The sequence below is a fragment of the Diospyros lotus genome, chromosome 2, assembly GCF_014633365.1.
Source record: "Diospyros lotus cultivar Yz01 chromosome 2, ASM1463336v1, whole genome shotgun sequence".
NCBI lineage: Eukaryota > Viridiplantae > Streptophyta > Magnoliopsida > Ericales > Ebenaceae > Diospyros > Diospyros lotus.
The window spans coordinates 28,045,591-28,059,337 of record NC_068339.1 but is presented as its reverse complement, the minus strand read 5'-3'; positions in this window follow the sequence as shown (position 1 = coordinate 28,059,337).

Below are 13,747 nucleotides of genomic sequence, written 5' to 3'. Positions count from 1 at the left end.
TATGAAATACGTAATATATATACAATTACAATAATTTGAATATATTTTTTGACATATTATTGGCAGTTGTTGATAATCACTGAACCAAAACTTTCTATTTATAAGGACTAAATTACAATTCCAATAGGATTAAGTTTTTCAAAACTATTACAATATGCTAATTAAAATTATCATATGATAAAGATTATCTAAATTTTTTTTCCTCCATTACGTTAATCTTCTCAAACGAGATAATAAAATCTCAATCAAACTACAATTTGTAGAGTTATCATAGCAATTCCTCCCTCCACTTAAATTTCCAAACATACCCGCAATTCAACCAAGAACACAAATCATGGGCTAAAAACATTGCAAACCTAAACAAGTTAGGTCACACATTTCCAAACACATTAACTATCATTCTCTAGCTAGTGCATCCAATTATCAAGCTCTCTCGCAAGCATTTTCAACGATGACTTTCTCTTTAGTGACGACTTGGATTCCTCCCTTCAATGGTTGCCTTATCTCACGACAACAATTGTGATGGCATCGTCCTCATGGCAAAAACAACACGACTATTTTCTACTTCACTACAATAGGTGATAATAACATATAGTAATATATATCCTTCCTTCATCCTCAGACTCATTCATATAAAGGCGACAAGTCCATGTTAAAATTGTGACGACGTGTTGACTTTGTTGGTGAAAGTCATACCTTTGTTTATACTCTCTTTTTATCATTATGAATGAGTCCCTAGATTTGCTGATAAAAATCTTATTCTTAATTATTAAGAATATGTGACGAAGATTTTTAGTTCATAATTTCTTAAAGGTATTCCCGATTCTTAGATTTATCAAAAGAGAAATATGATTTATCAATCATGGATCAACACATGGGTTAGTACTATTGATTAACATGAGATGTTAATGATAATGGATGATGAGTCACATGCCATATTAATTGAAATGCAAATAGTAGACATGTGGTAGGTGTTAATTGAATATTTCTGAATGTGATGCCTATAACAGATCACATGGCTTTGATGATTAATGATCTGTTCCTAATTCTCGATTGTGTATTAGGTCCTTTGACTGGAAGGGACAAAATTGTCTTGTGCACTGGTGTCGGGAATTTATCATTGAGCGAAACCATCTAGTGTAAGAGGTGGAGATGCTCTTTATGTGGTCTTTGTGCAATGGTGTATGGAGGTAGATGCTAGCTGATGGGATCCACTGTCCTCCATCAGATGTGGGCGAACCATTCTTTGTAGTCTTAGTTGTAGTTGGAAAATCCCTAATCAAGGTAAACACGATCGGAAAGGAGTTTCAGATGTCAGAAGGAGTTCTAATATGATGGCCCTGTTTGTTGCAGCTTTTAGAAGGAGTTCTAAAAGCTGCAACTTCTAGCTTCTAACTTTAAAAAAGTTGAGATGTAGTGTTTGTTTTAATTTATAGAATTCTAACTTATAGCTTCTACTAGCTTTTAGAAGGGATAGAAGCTGACTTTTTCAAAACTGGGGTACCCCAGCTTTTACAACTTCTGCTTAAATAATTATATTTTTATGACAATTTTGCCCTTATTTTTAGTAAAGAATTACCCTCTTGTTTACGCAATCATAGGTTTTTCTTCTCCATCGCCATCTCCATTTTCAAATCTCTTCCTCTCTCTCGTCATCTTCTTCTCTCTCTATACTTTAATTAATTTTTTTATAACACTTGAAATTTATACATATACACTAATTAATTTTTAAATTATCATTCTATAACTACTAAGGGTATTATGGACAATTATACAAAAATAAGTTATTTTACAGCTTATGGTATCAAACACCACAACTACTTAACTACAACTTTTAAGAAGCTGCAGTAAACAAGTTCACAACTTATTCTAAGTTTTAGAAGCTATAATCTAAGAAGCTATAAGTTATAATTTCTTTAATTAAACTGCAACAAGCGAGGCCGATATCTCAATCACATCATACTAGATTTGGAATAGTTACCGAATCTTATGAGTTTAATCAGTCCATGACTCTCACTTGGTCGGGATGTTAGTTAATGGAATAATTATAGTGCACGGTAATCAAAGAGTCTTAATAGGTTCATCCGAAGTATAGATTTCATTGCCATTATGATCGTCTTAAGTTTTGGTTAGAGAATACTCAAAATCTTTCAAGATGTTTGGGGGAGCTAGAGATATCCTCTTAATTAGGTTGAAGTGTTCGACCGAGGTCAAGGAGTTGTCGTATCTTGATTGCTATATCACTATAAACCTAGAAAGTCATGCGTACGCTGAGTAATGTATAAGATTAGTAAACCTTTGTTGTTTCAGTGTTCCATATCATTAAGTGTTAATGATGCAAGTTGCTATTAAGAATTAACAATATGGATCAACATGTTTGGGGGACTATTAAAAGTTAACAGGTGCTATTAAGAGTTAATGGCGGTCTTGGTTCCATTAAGAGTTAATGAAAAAGCTATTAGGAGTTAATAGCGAGAGCCTAAGTGCAATATAATAAAGATAACAAATTCGGGTACAAATTGTTGACAGATGTTTCAGGCGATCACTAGTTTCCTTTGTCAGATAAAGAAAACGGTTGATCGATCTTTATGATCAGTCACAACTTTAAGAGAAGGATTAATCCCACGTGCTTCTGATTTCTGTTGCTTCATCACATCATAGCATTTAATGCTTTGATGCTGTTATCATGAGATAAAAGAAAGAGTGAGGAAGCTTAATTGAGAATAAAAAATTGGAAGACATGCAAATTTTTGGGAAGTCACGAGAGAGCTTGAGAAACACCCTCTAGGCTTCATCTTCTTCATTCTTTCTGGTTTAACCTTTTTCTTCTTCTTGCTCCAAGAAGTTTGCCATTTCATTCTCTTGCTCCCTTGTTGATCCATGGCTGTGAGATAGCTATTAGCAACTGAAAGGAACCTCAATAGCTTTGGTTCACCTTCATCAAGCGAGTCCTAGCACAGCTTTGGTGAAGGGTTTCGAGGCAGCTTAGGTGTGGATGGACTAGGTCTTCCATATTTGAGGAGGCGGACTGGTCACCCGAGCATCGCAAGCATGAGAGCGAATTTGGACAACCAAGAGAAAGTTGGAAGTTTAAGGCGTATAAGGCAACCGACGGGAAATATCATCAATAAAGGTGCAATCCTCATCGCCCTATGGATGGCTTTCGTTTAATTACATATGAATGATTAATATCGAGTCTTGCAAGAGTTCATTTTCGTTTTAGCTATGGATTTGTTTTGGTTTTGAAAATGTTTTAAAACTGATATAGCCTTGCATAGATCCACCAAGCGTTGGCTTTTTGGCCTTGGGCCCTCACCCCTTTAGATTTCACGCAAGAAGTTCTCTCCCAATAATGGTCACAAGTGTGCTCATAGAAACACTTGTGAATGACAACACTTCTTTTCTTCACTCAATTAATGGTTTGAGCATGAGACTTCTATTAATAACACATCACTTTTCTCTATTGAAAAGTTTTGACATCATTCTTCCAACAATGACAATTGTGGTGGCATTCTTCTCGCAGTGACAAATTCAAACATACAACTACAAACATCTAGTGACATCTCATCTTCACATCGATTTTGGTAATAAACTTTTATCAAACTCAAACTCACATTGTAACAAATTAGACTCAACTTTAGATCTAATCTGTCACAAATCAACAACAAACCCAAATCATACAAAACTACCCTAAATCAAAACTTGTCCAACTCTAACTCAAACCCAAACCCAAATCACAAATTGCCTAAAAAGTTATGCCCAAATACACACAAAAGTACCCAAAATAATTGCCCAAACAAGTTCATCCAAACAAAACTCACTACACACGAGACTTCAATTAAAATTGCCAAACGGAGACCACATGGAAGTCAAACTTCCTTTGAGAAAAAAGCCCAAAGGTTTCTCCCATTTCTTAGGTTGAGAATGATGATTGGAAAGAAGTAGTTTGCAATGACGATGATCAAGTCTATAATCATGGTAAGAGGCATCAAGGGAATTAATGGCGAGTCAGTTCATGGATAACAACAAGTGTTTATACTTATTTTTAATCTAGTTGGAAGCTCTATAACACTTTAGATTGTGGTGATAGTGGAACAACTATTAGGTTTCTTTTTCTTCGATGAAACTAGGAACCAACAACATTGTAAAGATTTGTTAGCTTAAAAGGGATAGTGAATTAAGCTTTTCATCTTTAACAAAATTTAATTAACTTGAAGCTAAAATTTAAAAATAAACTGAAGGAATGTAGCACAAAGGATATATAGTGGTTTGGCTATGTCTATTCCACTATCTTGCCTCTTCACTAAAGATTTTGTCTAACCAATTTACTTGAATAGCTTTTCAAACATGCCTATGCATAAACCTTTACAACCAATGGTTTTTTAAATAGGCCACAACTAATGCCTTTTACTAGGATTTAGTTTAACCTTTACAAGATCACAATTGAAATGTGAATAAGAAATACAAGAGAAGGAATAAGATTATATTGAAATACAAACATTTTCTTTTACGTTTACAAAGAGATAAAAAGATTGGAAGATTTAAACTTAATCTCTATTCCTTTTGAAGAATGTAAGCAGTAAGACACATCTTTGAAAGCTTTTGAAATTGAGAGGATGTAACTTTTCAAGTTCACAACATTCTACTTTCTTTTTAGATTTCAACTCTTTATATAGGATTCTGTTCTTTAATGCATCTGCTGAGCTATCTATCAAATTGAGAGAATGTTGTTTGTATCTTAATTACTATTTTGTTTTTATCTCTACAACATCTTAAAATTTAGTTAGAATCATTAAAATTCTGGTACAATTTGTTCGAAAAATATTTAATATTCTGAAAAGTAGAGATAAATTGCATTTAATGCACTACAACGGTTATATTATTCAAATTCTATTAGACATTACTCGAGTACAAAATAATATTTAATCGACTAAACTTAATCCTTACTCGAGTATAGGTGTTTTGTAATCGGCTATCTTTCTGACTTACTTGATTACAAATTTATTTTTACTCGATTAAATTTCACTACCAGAAAAATCGAATTTAGCGACATAATTTAGAGACGGAATTATTTCGTCGCTAATTAGTGATGGATAGCGACGGAATTTTCGTCGCTAATTTTTTTAATTTAGCGACGGAATATCCGTCACTAAATTTAGTGACGGAAATCTCATCGCTAAATTTTAATTTTTTTTAATTTAAATTTGTTTTATTTTTTAGCGACGGGAGTAATCTCGTCGCTAAATTTTAATTTTTTATTTTATTTTTTTATTTTTTAGCTACAGGTTGACCCCGTCGCTAAATTTTATTTTATATTTATTTTTTAGCGACTGGAGTAAGCCCATCGCTAAATTTAATTTTTTATTTTTTAGAGAATTTGAATTTTTGTATTTAATTTTTTTTATTTTTTAGCGACGGGATGTCTCGTCGCTAAATTTAAATTTTTTATTTAATTTTTTTTATTTTTTAGCGACGGGGTTGACTCCATAGCTAAATTTAAATTTTTTATTTAATTTTTTTTATTTTTTAGCGACGGGTTGACCCGTGCTAATTTTTTTTAATTTAAATTTTTTAAATTAAATAAAAAAAATTAATTTTTTTAATTTTTTTTATTTAAATTCTTTTAATTTTTATCGAATTTGATTTTTTTTTTAATTTTTAGCGATGGGAATGATCCCGTCGCTAAATTTTAATTTTTTATTTAATTCTTTTAATTTTTATCGAATTTGATTTTTTTTTTAATTTTTAGCGATGGGAATGATCCCGTTGCTAAATTTTAATTTTTTATTTAATTTTTTTATTTTTTAGCGATGGGTCACTCCCATCTCTAAAAATTAACAAAAAAATAAAAAAATTAAAATTTAGCGACAGGTCAGTCCCGTAGCTAAAAATTAAAAAAAATAAATAAAATTAAATAAAAAATTAAAATTTAGCGACGGGGTCAACCCCGTAGCTAAAAAATAAAAAGAATTAAATAAAAAATTTAAATTTAGTGACGGGATATTTTTCGTCGCTAAAAATTAAAAAAAAAATTAATTTAGCGACAGGCTCAACCCCGTTGCTAAAATATAAAAAAAATTAAATAAAAAAATTAATATTTAGCGACAGGTCAACCCGTCATTAAAAAAAATAAATAAATAAATAAAAATAAAGAATTAAAATTTAGCGACGGGGTAGAATAAAAAAAATTAAATAAAAAATTAAAATTTAGCGACGGGTCAATCCATCACTAAAAAATATAAAAATTAAATAAAAATTAAAAATTTTACATTTAAATATATCACAATAATTTTTACTAACATTAATATTAGTAAAAAATAAACTAATAATTTTTTAAATATATTAAAATTAAAATCAAAATCAAAACATAATTTTTTACTGCTAATATAATAATTAATAAAATTTTATTTAAATTAATAACGAAATAAAATTAAAATTGATATTCATTTCCCATTACTAATATTAAATATTAAAATTAATATCATTAAATAAGTTTAAGAAATTTTGGTGTATAAATATAATTCTGAAATATTTGAAAGAGAATAGTATAAATATATTTTATATATATCAATGAATAAGAAGGCTTTTAGATTGGTTGGATCGCGCGCGAAAAAATTAAAATAAATAAATAAATAAAATTCAAATTTAGCGACGGGGTCAACCCAGTCGCTAAAAATTAAAAAAATTAAAAAAAAATTCAAATTTGGCGATGGGGTCAATCCTGCTGCTAAAAAATAAAAAAAATTAAATAAAAATTTTTAATTTAGCAACGGGGTCAAGCCCGTCGCTAAAAAATAAAAAAAATTAAATAAAAAAATTAAAATTTAGCGACGGGGTCAATCCCATCGCTAATTCTGTCGCTGATTAGCGACAGGTACAACCCTTGTCGCTAAAATACTCCCGTCGCTAAATTTTTTAGCGACGAATTTTCATGTTTTAGTGAGGATTTTTCATTACTAAAACGTTGATTTTTTGTAGTGTTTTTAAGACAAAAAATTGCAATATATACTCTATTAAAACACTATATTTACTTGAATACAAATAAAACCTTATTCGATTAACATTTCAATTAACATTTCAAGTACTCGATTACACAAATGGTCTAGAGACTTAACACATTTCTAGAAATTATATACTCAATTACAAAATGAGTACACTTAAATTATTACTTGATTACAAAAACTAAATACTTGATCAATTTTTGTATAACCAGAAACTTATGTTGTCTACTCAAGTACAAAGCTTATTTAGTCGAGTACACTTGATTTTTTTTCAAATACACTGAGACTTGTAATCGATTATCTATTACACAACCTATGCTTACTCGATTACAACCAAGATATACTCGATTAAAATAATATACCCTAATTGATTTGGTTTAAAGACTTATCTAATAATAACATTACTCAAATGTATAGGATTTTTACTCATTATAAGAATTAATTTTCTGACCTAATGAGATATTATTATATTACTTGAGTAACGTAGATTTGTACTTGATTAAGAGATTTGCTTTATTCAATTGATTTATATATCTTACTCAATTATTTTTACACTCATATATTTACTCGAGTAACATAGTGGTGGGTGACGGTTTTTTGGTATATCACTCTACTTTTCAGGCATGTTATATAACTTAGGAATTCAAGATTTTTTTAATAATTAGACCTTAGCCCCTAAGTTTTCTAAAATTTTCTTTTTACCCCTTAACATAACAACCTTAATAAAATAAAGTTAAGGAAGGTAATTAAAATAACATGGATCATAGTCTAGAGCAAAGATAAAATGAAATAGAAAACTTCAAATGAATAATATACATATAAATCTAAGTTGACTTTACTTGATAGTCTAAATATATTTAGGATACAACAAATTAAGGGTAGAAACGAAAGATTGAACATAAATATGCAAGTGAATCTGAAACTTCAAGGAACTAATTCACTAACTTGTTCATTAGTTAATTATAATACCCTTATCTACAGATCATTTGTCACATCTATATATATACATTTTATAGAATAAAATACATTTAGGGTTGAGTTATATGTTTTAACGATATTTTTTCGTAAGATACATGACATGAATAACTTATTTTAATAATTTGATAGTATCAAAATATCATAGATTGCACATTTAGGTTTGAGTTATATGTTTTAACGATATTTTTTCGTAAGATACATGACATGAATAACTTATTTTAATAATTTGATAGTATCAAAATATCATAGATTGCACATTTTCATGAGTTTTTCAAAAATAGTAACTGACACGTGCAAGACCATTTTCCATATTTTATAACATATTTTTCAACATATTGCTGTGCAGAATGTCAATTGTACAAATAAAATATTTATACATCATACCTTAATTATATATGAGGAAAAATTGAGAAAATCTTTATGTCGATGTTAGCTTCTGACTTATTGTTTATGGTCTCAATGTGCTCAAAAATATTTTTCCTAAGGTTGAATGTTTTTCGAACACTTGATATTCTTTTAAATATTTTTCTTTCTTTTTTTAGTTTACCCTATTTATTCAAAATTTCTCTATTTTTTTCATTTTTTTCTACTTTGACACGTGTGCTAAAGCACCTTGTTCCATGCACATCCCATGAGCACCTTACTCTTGGTGCGTGTGACGTAAATGCTCGACAATAGTTTTTTCTAGTCATATTCTCTAGTAATTCTCTTATTGTTGGCGATTATTGTCGTTAGTCATTTCGTTGTTTCTTCATTTTCTTTATTCTTTTCTTTTCTAATTGAAACAAGCATTGGTGTTGCCAATTTTGTACTTTGTTGTATTGGTTTTTCAGATGAGATGCCTTTGCCATTATCCATTCTCTAGAACACCAAATCTCTTCCCTCTCACCCCTCTTTCTTTCTTTCTCTCTCTCTCCTTGAACCCTCAAATTCCAAGAAGAAATCTTGAAAGACCATCAATTTCACTAGAAAAGACTAAATTTGATGAGTCACTATTTTTTGGCGAAGTACAAATCGTACCTAAAACAACACTAAAAGATTTAAATTTTGTCCCAATCAATCAATCTTTTTCACTTTTTTCTAACAAACCTTTTATTAGGAATCCTTAAAACAAATCAAAACATAATTAATTTTTTTCATAAACTATTAGCTAAAACCTTTCCCTTTATATGGTTTTAGCTAAAACCTTCCCCTTTACATAGTCGAAAACCACTGCCCAAAATGTTTCATGACAAGTTGCAGCTAAAACCTTCCTCTTTATATAGTCAAAAAGCACTTGCAAGTTTTGGAGAAATTACACTTTTATCTCTCAAGTTTGGTTAATTCAAATTTAACCTTTCTAGGTCTCTACTTCTAATATATTACACTATGATTTCTGTAAATTATACCAACACCTACTGTAACGTAAATTTTCATTTAAGCTTTGAAAATTTTCAAAAATTATGCTAAAAGCCCAACAATCTTTGAAAATTACACTAAGACCTCACACTTGAAAAACTAAATCAAGTGAAACATCTTAGTAAATTACCAAAATACCCTTAAATCATAAGATAAATAGGGTGTAATATTATCAAAATGCCCTCAAATCATAAGAAATAGCCATTAAGCCTATTTTTCTTTATCTAAAATAATAAATTCTTAATTTTTAAATTATTTTAAAAATCTCAAATATTACACAGGCTTCGTTCAAGTGACTATACATTATGGATCTTGTCAAATCTCATTCTTTCTTAGATTTGATTGATGACGACCAAACAATAGCAACAAAACTTTCTTTTTCGATGGAATCAACGACTTTTGGTTTTTGAGTTTCTTCTTCTTCATTAACAAATGGCTAGTCGATGATCTTCTTTCAGCAACAATCCTATCTTCAATGGTCATGGCAACCAAAAGTTTTTCTCTCTTAACGATGGATGGCAACAATTGTTCGTCTTCAATAACAAGCAATGGTATTACTCCCCGATGATGCATGTTATTGTTGGTGCAACCCTCCACACAACAATATTTATTTTATGTAATTATATTTTCTCACACACAAGGATTTTTGAAAAATACAATCTCAACAGAAATTGAACCAAGCTAGAGCTTTGATACTAGTTATTGGGATCTGATTGAGCAAACTAACAAGATAAACAAAAATCAAACAAAAAAATTATTGACACATAGAAAATTAATTAGGTTCAACTCAATAACCTATGTCCATAATTTCATCACAAGGGAATAATTCATTAAATCAGAGCAAACTAATCTTATAAATTCAAATAATTAGTCGCACCACTAATTGAAACTTTGGTTATTAAGTTATGAAACACTTGACATACAATCATAATAATCTCAATATATTTTTCTCCTATTATTGGAAATGGTCCATCAATCACAAAACTAGGATTGCCTATTTATCAACATCAAATCACAATTATAGTGGAATTAGATTTCTCAAACATATTCTAATTTTTTAATTTAAATCATCATTTGATAAAGATTATTCAAGAGATATTTCTTCCATCAAATTAAAAGTAATATACAATCACAATCAAACTTGAATTTGATTAGTTATCATAACAATAACTAAATACAAAACTCATCAAATCTAATAATCTGAAGTCTAGATAAAAAAAAAACTAATTGGGACACAACCCCCTCCATAATGAAATTCTACCAAGTATAATGAAAATGAGCTAGCTAGGGCTACATCGATCGATACTCAAATATAGTAAAAAAATTTAGTTTGAGATCATAGATTGCTAAGAATTTGGCATAAAATAACGAGAAATTATATAGAAATGTGGACGTGATGATTTAAGAAAAAACTAATATATATTGAAAGCTTTCAAGGGACAGGAACAGGATGATTGAGAAGAAAGCCAAAATGTTGACTTGATTTGAATACAATAGGTTATGAAAGGTGATTCCCCTTTTGGGCATGTATCCTAGATTATATAATTTATGATGTGCCTTGATTACCATTTATTTATCTCTACTTGTCTACTAGATTTTCAAATCAGATGTCCTAATCATGGGAGACATGTAAATGATTCTCCCCTTGTAACATTAATCATAATCACTAAAATGCCTTCTAATTAATGTCTCTCTGCCCGCTTACACGGTCCCATTAGAAATGATAAAATTTTAATATTCAACACCTAAGTACATTTTTCCTTCTCTTTAGATGTAAAATATTTTATATTTTATTTTTTGATATTTGTTTGCATTGTAAAATAATTTTTAAAAATTAATTATAGATATTAACATATATATATATATAAATCATGAATATAGATGTACTTGCATGCCTACGTACATACATATGTACATGTGTCTATGGATATATATATATATGTGTGTATAGCTTAATTTATATATTTGAGATTTTTAAATTATTAAAAAATATGATATTTCGTCCCTCCTCTAATTTATGTGTACTATTTATATTTAAATTAATATTTTAAATTATTTTTAATCTAAAAGTTAACAGTTGTAAAGCACATAAAATCATGCTCAATTCAAAATAAGTGAAGGATGATGTCCCCTTAAAATTAGGGCTCCCCAAATCTTAATATGCTTTCCACCCAACCGCACCCACACATCTTTCTCCCTCTTTGGCTCCATTGTTGTCTTTACCTTATTTTCGCTCTGTCATTATTGTCTCTCCTTCATCGTCTATAGGCACTCAACTTCTCTTCTAGTTCTGACCTTTTCGTAAGACTGACTGTCACTAATTGCCTCTTTTCATCTCCGTTGTCATCATCTTTTCTTTATCGTTACTCCGTCATTGTCTTTATTTTTATTGTTCTTGAAATCATCAACCAAAGGTACATTTTTGCAATCATTGACCAAAAATTTCTCCATCTCAAACCTCTCAATTCTTAAAATCATCTCAAAAATTGTTTGGGTTTTGTTCTTTATGCTCTTGACTTGGTGTGTATTGGGTTCTAAGTTGGCTTTCTTTCCTATTCACCTTATTTTCTATTTATTCTCAATTAATTTTTGAACTAAAATATTAGTTTAAATGATGAACAGTAAGCATGAAATAGATAAGGGATGAAACATCATATTTTTTTAATAGTTTGGGGAGTCATGGATATATACACATGGATATATGTGTATATATCTTTGCATGTGTATGTATGCATATGTATTTGTGTGTTCAAGTGCATGAATATATGTGTATTTGTATACCCTATCAAAAACTTGAAAATAAGGGTAATGGGGTTCAATCAGTGGTATTGGTTCTCCCACCCAAGGTAAAAAAGAAATGCAATGGAAGGAAAGATGCTACCTATAGTGAGTACTCCCTTTGCATGGCTTCATTTTAGGGAAAAGTGAGGATGCGTTTTTTTTGTTATTTTTAACTTGTTTTTAATTTTCAATTTTTCAAAACATAAAAAATGCGTTTACTTTACTATTTTAAAAAAAAATTGTAAAAAAAATCTAAAACAACATTTTGGGTGTTTTTAGCCAAAACATACTGAAAACACCCAAAACACTGAAAACATAAAAAACACCCAGCTAGCCCCCCCACCAATCTCGCACAGACCTAGCATCTCTCATCTTTTCTCTCATTTCTCATCTTTTTTCTTTCTTTGACTGTCGACTGCCATCGCGACCACATCCATCGTCGTCAACTGCACGCGCCACCAGCAATGTGAGCCATTGTCGACCGCCCTCGTTACTTTCTTGCTGGTTTTGTCTCCTCTCTCATTTCCTCTCTTCTCTTCATTTTCTTTATGATTTTTGGGTATGTTAGTCGATGTGCCATTGGGTGTCGGGTGGTTGGCTCTGATTATTGAAAACCATCGATCACGCTGGCTAGTGGCGACTGATAGTATGTATATAGGCGAGTGGGTTGAACGTATAAGTTTAGATCTAAGGAGATTTGACTGTTGGATCTTGCTGATTTTTGGGTATGTTGGTCGATGGGCCTTTGGGTCTCTGGTGGTTGCCTTTAATCGTTGGAAACCACCAGCCATGGTGGTTGGTGGCGACTGGCAATGCGTTTTTCACTTGTGGTCAAAAATTAAAAATTAGATCTATGAAAATTTAACTATTAAATCTGGCCCATTTTCGTGTATGTTAACCCCTTGACTTGGAGTTTGTAATGCTAGGCCCTGATTGTGTGAATCTTGGGTAAGCGGTGGTCGTCGATGACGAAGAAGAAGCAGGGCGTTGGAGAAGAAGAAAAGAGAAAAAAAAAAAAGAAAAGGAAAAAAAAGAAAAAAAAACAAGAAGAGAAAAAAAAAATTCTTATTGAATTTTGAAAATAAAATTATATATTTATTTAAAATTTAAAAAATATAATATATCTATATTATAACTAAAAATATAGGATAACATATAGTATATTATTAAGTATATAATTTAGTATAAATTATTGTTAAAATGTATGCTATTAATTTATTAATCAAATTTATTATTTTATTTTAATAGTAGAATTTCATTAAAAAGAGTTGATTTTATTATTTAATAATTAAATTCATTGAATAAAATATAATAAGGACAAAAAAAAAATAATTTTTCAAAATTACAAAGTAAACTCATTTTCTATTTTAAGGAATTTTTTTTCAAAATGACAAAAAGAATGTGTTTTAAAAAATCTCAAAAGAAACACTCAAAATATAAAACTTAAAATGAATTCTGTTATACGAATTTCCCGCATCACTCCTCCTAGGCCAGGCTCAGTCCAATGGGCCAACCCAATCACTCGGAGCCTAGAAGGTCCAGGCGACCTCGTAAAAGAAAACTCATACACCACCGAAATTCGCAGCTCA